This window comes from Vigna unguiculata, chromosome 6, assembly GCF_037176805.1.
Source record: "Vigna unguiculata cultivar grain cowpea cultivar isolate G323 ecotype 2 chromosome 6, ASM3717680v1, whole genome shotgun sequence".
Lineage (NCBI taxonomy): Eukaryota > Viridiplantae > Streptophyta > Magnoliopsida > Fabales > Fabaceae > Vigna > Vigna unguiculata.
Genome location: NC_140797.1, coordinates 27,256,860 through 27,271,370, shown reverse-complemented (window position 1 = coordinate 27,271,370; position 14,511 = coordinate 27,256,860). Strand labels below are relative to the sequence as shown.

The 14,511-nt window shown below is 38.3% G+C and overlaps 1 non-coding gene across 1 annotated transcript; it reads left to right on the top strand.

The window, feature by feature from the left end:
• The first annotated feature begins 1,303 nt into the window (after positions 1-1,303).
• LOC114189308 (small nucleolar RNA R71) lies at positions 1,304-1,405 on the top strand. Its single transcript, XR_003605612.1, has one exon. It is a non-coding gene; the product is annotated as a small nucleolar RNA R71 (small nucleolar RNA).
• Positions 1,406-14,511: the final 13,106 nt, after the last annotated feature.

The following is a 14,511-nucleotide window of genomic DNA, read 5'->3' as shown; positions in this document are numbered from 1 at the left end:
GTGGTTTACTCCTAGCCGCCGAGCGCCAGTCACTTCTAGACCCACTGTTTCAGGGTCTATTGCCTGGTGGGCTGCACCTTGCCGCCAGGCGCCACGCGGTGTAGGGACCCCTAATGCTAGTCCTATCGCCTGACACGCACCCCGTGCCGCTAGACGCTACACCAGTGACATACACACTGTCTAATTTTCTTACACAGGTCAGAGCACATGAACTTACACCACTAAACAACACCAAGATAATCATGTTCTCTTATTGTTCAAACTCAAAGTGAGGAAAAAATGGCACACCACACTTGGTCCATTACCTATGATCCACTTCTTAACTCACTCTAGTCATGACTTGGCATTTAGCAAACATATTATTACATCCTCCGAGGATTTGTTTTAACTTAACACTCTTATCACCCAATCCAACACTCCCATTCTAAGATTCCTTAATACCAAACTGTTATCATTACTTTATCACACTATACTTTTAATTCAATCATAGTATTTTAGTTTACTCATTTACTAATACCTCTCAAACCCCAATCCATCTTTTCAAGTGAACTTACTCTAGTAAAAAAAAATAGAATTCAGTCCTCACTTAGACTACTTCAGACTCACCTCAAAGCCTCTCCTACCCCTGTTATCAGTAAGTCACAATCATTTCAAATTCTTATATTTAACCAATCAATGTATTCTTACCTCAACCAATCATTATAAATAAATCATTCCAAAATTCCTATTTTAATCATCTTTTCATGTCCAATTTATTGACAACTCATTCACAGATAATTTCTTCCCAAGACTGACTCACCAATTTTCCAAACAATCCTATTACGCCGCTACCGCATAAACCCCTTCCCATTCTCATGGCTTTGTTGTCTTGCTCTACAACCCAAATAACAATTCAATATTTCTATGGTCCAGCACTTCCAATCACAACTCAAGGATCATTAATTCTACTCGGTAGAGGGATTACCGATTCTTAACATGAACCCCTCATGTTCCCTTCTCCATTGTTAATCATAGTCAGACCATACGAACAATTTCATAGAATAAATCAATCAAACAACCGAACCAAAGACGAACTGGAACATCAACATATCACAAAAATTCACCAAAACAACAAAAAAGCGTCAGACCTCGTGCTCTGCCTGGCGGATTTCAGCCCATCACCATGCAACTCGTGACAGAACCCAAAATTTGGGTGAAAAGCTGTTGTGCCGCCTAGCGGCACATGCATGCCCGCCAGGCGGTTTTTGGGCAGAACCCTAAAATTATGCAGAAACAGCACAACCAGACAAGAGTTCATGCAATTATGATGGTGTGGGCAGCTTGAATAGAGATTCTTGAACCTCTCCCAGTACTCATAGAGGGTCTCCCCAGATTGCTGCTTGATGCCAGAAATTTCCTTCCTTATGGCTGTTGTCCTTGAAGCAGGGAAGAACTTGGCTATGAACAATCTCTTCAGGTCATCCCAGCTCGTGATGGACCTGGGTGCAAGGTAGTACAGCCAGTCTTTCGCATTACCCTCCAACGAATGAGGGAAAGCCTTCTAGTATACATGGTCCTCCTGGACATCTACAGGCTTCATGGTGGAACACACGACATGAAACTGGTTCAAGTGTTTGCACGGGTCCTCACCTACAAGACCATGAAACTTTGGCAACAAGTGTATTAAACCAGTTTTTAGCACATATGGAACTTCCTCCTCAGGGTATTTAATGCATAAACTATCATAAGTGAACTCTGGTGCAATGAGCTCACTCATGGTTCTCTGATGAGGTGGAGGAGGTTGAGCCATGTTATCAGTATGAAAATCAAAATGCTCAGAATAAATAGTATGCTCAGAATGCAAAGAATGAGGAGTGTCGGGAGTATGATGAGAATCAGAAGAGTCAGGAAAAGTCACTAACTATTCAACATGCAAAGATGGATTCCTAAGATGCCTACATCCTATGTGGAATGTCCTATCAATCTCAGGGTCAAATGGTTGTAATTCACTTGGGTTTCCCCTAGTCATGCACCAAAAAACATTAATTCTAGTGATATTGGCATAACATAGGGTATAACTACAAGTATAATCAAACGAACTCCAAATGACTTGAAAATTGGTAGGATATTCCTTTGAGTGCTCAAACAGACCCACAAAAAAAATCAGATCAAAACTCAAATTAAAAGTATTTTTAAAATTTTTTCAAAAGTGAAAAAAATGAAGAAAAATCACAAAAAACATTGCTGAAATGTAGAAAATGGCATTTTCTAGAGAATCTGAGTTTGCAAACCGGCAGAGCGGGTTTAAACAACGTAGGAAATCAAATTCCACCCCAAATGCATATAAAATAATAGTGATTCTAATAACCAGAGCAAAAGTTATGGTCTTCTGAAGTTTCACTAAAAAGCAGTCCAAAATTTTTTTGAATCTCTCAACTCAGACCATACCAACTGCTCCTGATATTTTTCCCATCAAGTTCAATGTCTTAGAAGTGGGGGACAAACATTTCAAGTCAAAACAAGCACCGTAGCTACTAGAACAAAAATCTAGAAGTTAAATGCCAGATTCGGATACTATTCATGCACTATTCACTACACTACAAATTACTCTATTCATGCGCGCCGCGACACTATTCACTACACTACACAGAAACACACAGGAATGGAAACAGGCACTGAACTTAACAAAACATTAACATCACAATGAACATATACCAACTCAACCACACTTCAACTACACACACCAAAACACGGAACACAAACACACTGAAAATTTTACTTTGAACAAAACGATTGGTCCCCGGCAACGACGCCAAATTTGATAGAGGCTGTACCCCACCAAATTAAAACATATTAAATGCAGTATATGAAAGTTGAACCAAGTCGTCTCCCAACGACCAATATTTTCATTCAAAGCTTAAATTTTCAGATGAACACAATAATAACACAAAAGGGGGGTGTTTGGCAGATAAATTCAGAATGCTAATCAACATATTAAATTAAATGCAAAGAGTGATTAAAATCGTATTGACATCCTTGATTCAAACACAATTTCACTTATCATAGGCTACCAAATTAACACCTCTGCCTTCTCTCAATCCACTAGATAATAATCCACTAAGCGAAAATTACAATCTAGCTTCATTATGCAATTAAGCAATGCACATATCCTTAAATTCGTGACAGCCAAGTTACATAAATTAAGAATAAACATAACTTAACCCAAACACATGCAATTACTCTGTAAATTAAGCACAAACAAATTCATCACAATGCATTCCCGAATTAGAACAAAGAGACATGGCAGATTTCACAAGCAAGCACAACCTTAAAGCTTCATTGCATTTTTCATCAAGGAGTCAATACACAAATTTAGCTAGACATGGAAATGAGCAATTAGACACCACAATTCTGGAATCACAAAAACAGAACCAAAAACCCTGACTTTTGAATTATGAAAACGCAAAGCAAGAGCAAAAGAGAGATTTCAAGCTTCAATGGAATGCAAAAATGATGCTGTGATATATAAATCCGAAAACCCCATGAATGGGTATTGTTCCAAGTCAATGAAATCACAAAACGAGCTGCCCAATGTACAAAACGAATTCAAAACGCTAAACCCTTAATGGGTGTTGTCAAATGTGCATAAAAACGTTAAAAATGAGCCAAAAACGTGGAAAACCGCAAGGGGCACCTCTATGGAAGCTTGGAGAGTGAAAATGGAGTTTGGAGAAAGGTAGAAGATGATGTTGTGCGGCTGGTGCATGGAATGAGACCTAATTCTCGTGGTCATTTCACTCTTCCACTCATTATTTACAAAATTGCCACTCTGCCACTCAGATTTACCAAAATGCCACTCTCGGCCTCAAATGTTGAGCCATTCACTCTGCTGACGTGGAAGTGACATGGAAATGATGTGGAAATGATGTGGCGACTCTCTTCAACTAAATATTGATGTCCAAGCTCCAAAATTGCTTCACCCAAATATCTAAAAATAATTAAAAACAAAAATTAGGCCAAATAATGTGAAATTAGTCCAAATTCAGAACAGTGACCCAATAAAGCCCAATAGATGAAAAACACTCTAAAGATGAAAAATTAAGCACTGAACAACTGTCTAATGGGTACACAAATGCTAGTGGAATGGAAGAAAATAATGACTCATCACCTCTTCTCCTGCATCAGTACACAACCCAAACCCTGATAGGATGCATCGCAGTATACCTCAAACTTCTTACTAGTATCTGGTATGACAAGTACTTGAGCTGTTGTCAATCTCCTCTTCACCTCCTCGAAGCATTCTTCGCATTTATCGGTCCAGGAGAAAGGTTGATCTTTCCTAGTGAGCTGAGTTAATGGACTTACCATTTTAGAGAACCACTCTACAAATCTCCTGTAATACCCTACCAACCCCAATAAACTTCTGACTTTCGTTACCGTCTGAGGTCTTTCCACTTCAGCATTGTCTCAATCTTGCTTGGGTCTACTGCAATACCCTGTGAAGAGATAACGTGCCCCAAAAACTGTACCTCTTCCAACCAAAACTCACATTTTGATAGTTTGCCGTAGAGCTGGTGTTCTCTCAATACCTCCAGCACAATCCTCAGATGATCTACGTGTTCCTCCTTATTCTGAGAATATCATCTATGAACACCACTACAAACTTATCCAGATAGGGGCGGAAGATTCGATTCATATAATCCATGGAGACTGCAGGAGCATTAGTCACTCCAAATGCATCACTATATACTCGTAATGTCCATATCTCGATCGAAATGTTGTCTTCTGGACATCCTCTGGTTTGACTAAGATCTGATGATATCCAGACCTTAAGTTAATCTTAGAGAACACACCTGCCCCTCTTAGCTGATTGAGCAAGTCATCAATCCTCGGCAACGGGTATTTGTTCTTTATTGTCAATTTATTCAACTGTCGATAATCGACGCACAGCAGAGAACTCCCATCCTTCTTCTTTACCAGTAACACCGGAGCTCTCCACGGTGAGGCACTAGGTCTGATAAATTTCTTTTATAGCAAGTCCTCGGTCTGCTTCTTTAACTCTACTAGTTTTGTCGGCGCCATTCTATGCGGTACTGCCGACACTGGCCCTGCTCCAGGGATTAGATCAATTGAGAAATCTATATCCCTACTCGGTGGTAGCTCGGGTATCTCATCTGGGAAAACATCAACATATTCATCCACCACTAGTATTCTACTGATCTGCTCATTTGTACTCATCTTCTTCTCTTGGGCCACTATCACAAAGCAAGTGGATCCTCCCCTCATCTCTTTCACCGCCTTTCGCGATGACACCAACTCTATCCCTTCAGTTTCTGGAAATACAATTCTGCACTGTCCATAATCAATCACCACATGGTTGATAGATAGCAAGTTTATTCCTAGTATGACCTCCAATCCCTCCAAGGGCTAGCAAACGAGGTTCACCTTGAATCGTCTGCCCTCTACTTCCATCAAGCATCCAACATAGGCTGAATTTGTTGAAACCTGTCCAGATGTTGGTGTCGAGACTATTAACTTGCATCCCAGGTCACAAGTAGACAACCCCAATTTCTCCACACAATCATGGGATATGAAGGAGTGTGAAGATCTTGACTCAAAAAGCACTCCACACTGTTATCAATCAATAAACAATAATCCAGAATGAGGTTACCTGACCGGGTGGCCTCAGTGCTAGTCATGGCGAAAACCCGGGCTGCTGCTCTCGGCCTATCAGATGAAGGTGGCTGAGATCGTGATCCTGCAGTGGTCTTCTTATTAGGACATTTGTTATCAAAATGTCATGGCTAGTCACATGCATAGCACTTGCGAGTGCTCATACTACTGCGTCCGTTGCCAGCTGGTTTAGTGCAATCTCTCCTCAGATGCTCTCCTCCGCAGTTATAACACCTTAACTTTTGTGAGGAGGATGTAGGTCAGTTGTAGGGCTTCTTCTGCTGTCTGCCCTCTGCATTGCTTTTCTGCGGTCTGCTGACCCGACTGGGCCCCATCTCTAATTGCTCCACACTTTTGGCCTGCTCGACCAAAACTGGAAACTCACGTACCCTCAATGGTACAATAAACCGTCACAACTCATATTTCAAGCTTCCCTCGAACTTCCGAAACCGCCACTCCTTGGTGACTGCCTGCGAGTAGAATCTTGCAAGATACTTAAACCTCTCCACATAGGCCTGCACTTATAAGTTCCCCTGTTGCAGAGTGAGGAACTCGGCCTCGCGCTCATGTTTAGCGCTATCGAAAAAATACTTCTCCAGGAACCTCCTCCTGAAGCTGGTTCAGGTCACCTCCTCCTCTCGGGTCTGCATCCCCATCCACCAATACTCTGCCTCGGTCACCAACAAGAAAGTGGCGAAGGTGAGCTTCTACGCCTCGGTGCACTCTATCACTTTGAATATCTTCTCGCATTCTCGGAGCCATGTGTCTGCCTCGTCTAGGGTGGCCTTCCTAGTGAATTTTGCTGGCTTATGACGCATGAAATCCTCCATAGTCATTGGTCTCACAGGAGGAATCATCGCCCTAGGCTGTGCTGCCACTGGTTGCATTGCGTCCACCATCCTATGGATCGCATTAGCAATCTCATCAGCACCTGTAGTATTCCTGCATCTCCGGTTTGTCGTTGGCTGTGCACGCCACATTGTTCAGCTGTTAACATTAGACAGCTAAAAATTAAAATCAAGACTGTTAGTGGCTAACAATCACTAACACATCACACAATTTCACAACAATAAGTGGTCAGCTCACTCCCCAAATTTCCCCAAATATCAAAGCGCTTGCTCTGATACCAAATGTAACATCCCTAAGGAATATTACTTAAATAAGTAAATATTTAAAGAAAAGAAATTAAACCGTCAAGATGTTATTATTTCCAAAACGCGGGAAAAATTTAAAATGTTTAAACCTTGCGACAAAATTATTAAAATCGTAGTATTAAAACTTTACAAATTCCAGAGTCCAAAATATAAATGATAATATCATGAAAAATCCATAGCTTTAATCCCAACTAGCCCTCACTTCGTCGCCGGAGCATCCTCAGCATCACTTGTATCAACATCTGCCCCCGTGAACGAATCACACGATCATCGCCATACACAAATAGAAAGGGTGAGCTGATAAAAATAAAAGTAACATATATAACCACAATTATAAATAAGACACCCATCTTAATTAATTTATTTAGTTCTTGGCCCAGACCTTAACCCCAAGGCTTTACAACCTTCAAATCACACAAATGGTTAACCTTGGACTCGGGAACATGATGCTCACACGAACCTGCCTGCTCGTGGTCCTACCTCTACGAAGCTCTCCGCTCGTAGTCTTGCTCTACGAACCTCCCTGCTCGTAGTCCTGCTCTACGGACCTACCAGCCCGTAGTCCAACACATGTGATCCTTCAGCCACGTACCTCCCTACACGCAGCATCCCTCAAGCGTGAGCACGAAACATACGAACCTACCTCGCTCGTATCCCCATGCAAGAGTAATTGGATATGAACCTCCCCGCTTATATCATCACATGTTAACCACCATCCATGAACCTACCCACTCATGGCATAGCATCTCTCGATCCAAGTGTAGTATCGTTGTGTTAAAACATCACACAAACAAGCCATAGTTTGCGAGATTTCCGCCTCGCGCAGCCTCAAGCGCTGCCAAGCGAAACAGGCCGAGACCGCCTGGCAGTTTACTCCTAGTCGTCGGGCGCCAGTCACCTCCAGACCCACTGTTTCAGGGTCTATCACCTGGCGGGCTGCACCTTGCCGCCAGGCGCCACGCGATGTAGGGACTCTTAATGCTAGTCCTATCGCCTAGCGCACACCCTGTTTCGCCTGACGCTACACCAGTGACATACACACTGTTTGATTTTCTTACACAGGTCAGAGCACATGAACTTACACCACTAAAAAACACCAAGATTATCATGTTCTCTTATTGTTCAACCTCGAAGTGAGGAAATAGTGGCACACCACACTCGGTCCATTACCTATGATCCACTTCCTAACTCACTCTAGTCATGACTTGGTATTTAGCAAACATAATATCACATTCTCCAAGGATTTGTTTTAACTTAACACTCTTATCTCCCAATCCAGCCCTCCCATTCTAAGATTCCTTAATACCAAACTGTTATCATTACTTTATCACACTATGCTCTTAATTCAATCATAGTATTTTAGTTTACTCATCTACTGATACCTCTCAAACCCCAATCCATCTTTTCAAGTGAACTTACTCTAGTTAAAAAAAATAGAATTCAGTCCTCACTTAGACTACTTCAGACTCACCTCAAAGCCTCTCCTACCTCTGTTATCACTAAGTCCCAATCATTTCAAACTCTTGTAATTAACAAATCAATATATTCTTACCTCAACCAATCATTATAAATCAATCATTCCAAAATTCCAATTTTAATCATCTTTTCATTTCCAATTCATTCACAACTCATTCATAGATAATTTCTTCCCAAGACTGATGAAGGATTATCTTATTCCTTTTTAAGATTATTGAATATGGTGTGAGTTGATTATGAAAGCTAAGTGAAATCCCTACTGGACATTAAGATAGCATGCTATCTAGATGTGAAGGTTCCTTTCACAAAGCTCAAGAGAAGAAGATGATGGATTGATTCAAAACAAAAAGGAAATGGAAGGCACATAAACCATAGAAAACCAAGAACAATTAAAGGAAGAAGAAAACATAAAATGGAAAGAAAAGAAATGGTAAAAATGTGAGAAGCACGCCACTACAAGGCTAGGCTAGAAGCCATGGCAACCTTGAAGATGAGTGGATGTGTGCCGCCACTTGCTATGCAAGATAAGGCTTAAAAGTATTCACTCCCAAGGGAGGAAACTCTCACAAATGGTTGAGACACAAGAGTGTTTTTACTTCAAAATGTTCAACCCTTTTACATGTCTAGGAGCACCCCTTATATAGAAGAGTTTAGGGGCCTCTAAGCAAATAAAAGATACCTAAGGATGTCTCTACAAAAACCTAACCCTAGCTTCTATAAACTAGGTCAAATAAGGTTACAAAAAATGAGAGACAAAAAAGCTAACTATGGTGTGTGCAAGGCTAATTTCGTTCTAGCACAAAAGGAGACAAAGAATGTGTCTCATATGTCTCCAAAAAGTGGCCAAAGTGTGCTAAAAACAAAGGAGACCAAAGGTACATAGGTACATTTGCTTCATGCCTTTTACTTTATGCTTTATGCCTTTGCTTTACTCTCTCCTCCACATCATTTATGCTCACCAATCACCATGCGCCACCTAGCATTGCTTTCTTACTCCTAATTAACCTACAAAGCAAATAAACATAGATTAGCATGTTGGCTTAAGTCAAGTCAACTATAGTCAACAAGTCAAACCTAGTCAAAGGTCAACAAGTCAACTAAAGTTGATTCAACTAAGTCAACTTTGGGAATCAAAAATAACAAACACAAATGAAAGGGATGAAGGATTAGTGAACTTCCTTTCTAAACATGCTTAGTCTTCTTAAGCATGTGCCTCTATCCTTGGTTGGGGTCAATCCTTCATCAAAGACTGACTCACCAATTTTCCAAACAGCCTTGTTACGCCACTACCGCTTGGCGGCCAATAAGATGCCGCCAGGCGGCATACCAATAAGACCCAAATTTGCTACTCTAGCGTAAACCCCTTCCCGTTCTCATGGCTCTGTTGTCTCGCATTACAACCCAAAATTTAACAATGCAATATTTCTACAGTCCAGCACTTCCAATCACAACTCAAGGATCATTAATTGTACTCGGTAGAGGGATTACCGATTCTTAACATGAACCCCTCATGTTCCCTTCTCCATTGTTAATCATGGTTAGACCATACGAACAATTTCATAGCATAAATCAATCAAACAACTGAACCAAAGACGAATTGGAACATCAACATATCATAAAAATTCACCAAAACAACAAAACAGCGTCAGACCTCGTGCTTTGCCTGGCGAATTTCAGCCCATCGCTAGGCAACTCATGACAAAACCCAGAATTTGGGTGAAAAGCTGTTGGGCCGCCTGGCGGCACATGCATGCTCGCCAGGCGATTTCTGGGCAGAACCCCAGAATTATTCAGAAACAGCACAACCAAACAAGAGTTCATGCAATTACGATCATCCCAAGGCACAATACAGTGATTACGATTAAAAACACACATAAAAGAACTCCCCTTACTTGGAATTCGCTTCAAATTTGAATTTTTGTGTGTGTCTCTAATCCGAAAGCTTCCTGGCCTTTGATCCCTCTCCAACGATGGTTTTTCCTTCTCACTCCCTCTCTGCAATCCGCCCCAATTCACCATTATTCTTCGGCCCACCAGCCCATTAGGCAACTAGGTTACGCTGCCCCTTTCAAATTCCATGCAAAAATAAAATTAGGCCAAAAAGAGAGTTTAATTTTGGTTCTTAGTAAGGGTTTGAACCCACATCACATAATTTAACAAGTCAAATACATAACCAATTCAAGCAATCCATATTTGTGATAATTCCTATAATTCTAGGATTATATCATCACATCTAACATTCAAATATATCAATAAATAATGCACAAATAAAAATAACACACAATTGGCATACATAGGCCTTGAACCCAAGTCCTATCACACAATAAAGTACTTTCAACTACTTAAGCTAGTACTTTTCCACACCATAACACTCTGCATTAAATGTCTTAAAGGCTTCTATTACCCGCATTTATTAGATAATTATTTAATTAACTATTTAATTTTTTTGGGTCTTACATTTTCCACCGTAGTGATACATTATATTGTCATATTATTTGTCATTGTTTTCATCTTTTTCTTTTCCTTTTTCACACTATTATTCCACTTCTGGTGACAAAATGTCTCTTTGAAATTTCCTTTATGAACATAAAAATATGAATTAGATGTTGCCAATATTCACTTTTGGGAACAAAGCATATCCAATTTAGTCTCATGGATGTTGCTGCATTCACTTTTGAGAATGAAGCATAATCAATTTGGTCTCATGACTTTTCATTAAAAACTTAGTGTTTTGTTTGGCCATAAGAAGCCATTCAGATGCTTTATTTCCTGTTTTTTCTTTTTTTTTTCTTTTTAGAGTATCATCAAGACCCATTGCATCAGATACATTTCAACCTCTAATATTCAAGAAGATGAGAAATTTCTCCTTGTAATATCAAAACTCATAAATTCAAATTTTGTAAGATTTGACTTGTTTAAAACTGACTCATAAAATATTGATAATAATCAAATTTTATTTATGAAACTATAAAATTAATATAAACAATAATAATAAGACAAATATGAAAATTGATAAAGTCAAATAATTTTTTATCACAAAAAAGAAGAATATAAGAAATTATTGTCAGTAAGGAAAGGATTAGAAATAGTTTGAATTGAGGTACACAGAGCATTGTCATTAAAGAAAAAATGTTTCTATTAGCTCAGTTGAATAGACTTCATACTCATAACGTGTTATAAAATAAAGTTAATTATAGAGAAAAGAATAAAGAGAAAGAATAGAACATCAAAGACTAGTTTTCTATGTATCTTATCAAGGGAGAAAAGTCCCTATTTATAGATATAGAAGACAACCTAAAGGGTACAACTCAAGGGTTACATACTTAATGTAAATAATGTAAATATCATCAATAGTAATCAAGCTGAGTAATTGTGAAAAACTTAATGGATAATCCATAAATTTCATAACAAAAACATATTTTAAGTTGTTTATTTAGATATAACAATGGTATTTATGGATAATAGAATTTGTTTAAATTTAAACTAAAATAGAAGTTAATTTGAATTTGAGATAGTGGTATTTTCATGTAATACAAATTTGCAAGTATATAATTAATTGTGTGAAAATAAAAGTAGTATAATTAAGATTAAGGCGAATATTTTATTATTTAAGTATAATATAAATAGAATAATCTAACTATTTAAATTTCATTACAGAAAAATTATACTTTATAAAATACTTTTTGTCTGCTTTTTTTTTTTCTGAAAAATCTATTTATACTTTTGTAGATCATAACCCACCTCGGGAATTTTGGTAGAGAATAAAACAAATTTGTTGGATCAAAATTTGTTTTATATGAAGTTCTTCTTTGTATATCTTTTTAAGTTAGTTTTGGAAACTCTTACATGCATGAGGGTTAGGGATGTTGTATATGGTTATTTTTGGATAAAGAAGGATATTTCTTAGTCCAAGATAATAAGAATATGCTCATATCATTGATTAGAGTTTTTCTTACATATTTAACTTCAAAATTTATTAGGTAGGAAAAACTATTTATGTTTTGTATTTTTAAATCTCAAAAATTAAATTTTAATATATACTAGAAAAATATTACAGATTAAATATAATTTAATATTTTCCCTTTGATATTGAATATCAAAATGATACCACAAGAATATATATATTATTGTGTTCGGTGGTTAAATATTCTACCTTATTTTCTTTTTATTAAAAACCGTCTGAACAAAATAAATTTGAAGAAACTCTAAATTTGTCATATTAAATTTCATTTTAGTGTTAAGTATGTTTTTTTTGTTCTGAACTTACGTGCTAAATTGAATTTCGTTCATCCTCGAAATTTTGATACATTTTAGTTCCTAAACTTTAAAATAAATGGATAGTCTTCTTAACTTAGTGACATTAATTTTTTTTGGCTTGTTAAACGGTGTTTCACTAAGCAACATCTTTGATCAATAATGAGTATCACCCTCTCTACCGCTCCAAGTGCACGAGTACAAACCTCTTCAGGCTACACCGAATATCAATCTCTCTAGGTATCCTTCTCACACTACGAGTGTACAATACAACTTATTGGTTACAAATTCACTAAGTGAAAATTTTACAATATTCAAGCTCAACCCAATATTTCTCTAAACACTATTAATATGACAATTTCTTAGCACTTTGTTATTTTTATATTCACTTCTTCGTGTTTTTCTCGTATGGCTCTGCATCCATTATATAATTGTTGCTTTAGTTAGTCGTTAAGAATTTGTATTGCAACTCTTCATTCATAATCTCCTTGATATGGAATGAATTGATTAATTTCTTCAATTTGATTTTTCAGTTTGAATCTTCAACATCATCTTTGAAGACTTCAATTCTAAATCACGTATGTTATTCAAGATATCTTCTTTCCTTTTATTATTGATGTCAAACTTGATTTGTCTAATACCTTGGGTCATCTAACCCTTTAGGTTGTCTAACACCTTAGTCATCTAACACAATGACTTAGGTTGTCTAAAGACTTGCGTCGTCTAATGTTTTAACATGGTGAATAGAAGTTTTGTACTCGTCTAACACTTTGACTTGTCTACTTTTGGACTCGTCTAATGCTAAGAATTGGTCTTTGCATATACTAGACTTCTAGTTTATTCTAACAAACATAACATTTGGATATTAATTATTAAGCATACATACACGTAATCCTAATCACATAGTTTGATATTCACACTATAACATCCCTACTAGAAATTACTTAAATAAAATAAATAAATAATAATTGAAATTCAAACGTCATAATTTATTATTCCCAAACGCGGGAAAAATTCAAAGTTATACAACGCACTAAAAATTCAAATTAGCAAAAACCATAAAAAACCATAATTGTTTTACAATTTCTCAAATTAACTGACTGAAACTAAAAGTCGTACATAAACATAATCCAATCCCATACTTGCCCTCTCTCCAACACTATGCATCACCAGCATCACCTGGAATATCATCTGCTCCCATGTGACAAGTCACACGATCATCGCCAAACACAAACAGAAAGGGTGAACTCTTAAACAAATAATATATAAGTTAATAAAATCAAGATTCACCAACTACTTTATTCTAGATAATTCTTGGCCAAGAACCTTAATACCCCAAGGGTTGTCCAACCTGCAAGTGACATAAACAATTGACCGTGGAGCCAAGATATAAGATACTTCCATGAACCTGCCCGCTCGTGGTCCTGCCTCTACAAACCTCCCTGCTCGTAGTCCAACTCTACAGACCTCCACGCCCGTATTCCAACACACGTGAGCTACGAACCTCCCCGCTCCCAGCAGCTCTCAAGTGTGAGCACGAAACATACGAACCTCCCCGCTCGTATCCCCACACGAGAGCATTAGAATATGAACCTCCCCGGTCATATTATCACGTGTTCATCAGCAGCCATGAACATACTCGTTCATAACACGATTAACATCTCCTGGTCCAAGTCTCACATTACATCATCATAAACACAAGCAAAAAAAAACTGTTGGATGTAGCGCTATCACCTAGCGCTTCCTAAGCACCGCTAAGCGACATTCCTGCGCAGACCGCCTGGTGGAAGCATCACACCGCCAGGCGCCAAGCAGCTTAAGACCCACTGTTTGAGGTCTATCGCTTGGCGGTTTACTCCTCACCACTAGGCACCGCACGTTCCAAGGACTTCCATGAGGGTCTTATCACCTGGCGGGCACTTGTGTGTCACCAGGTGCCATACCAGTAGCGAGATTATGTTGGTTTTTAGCATCC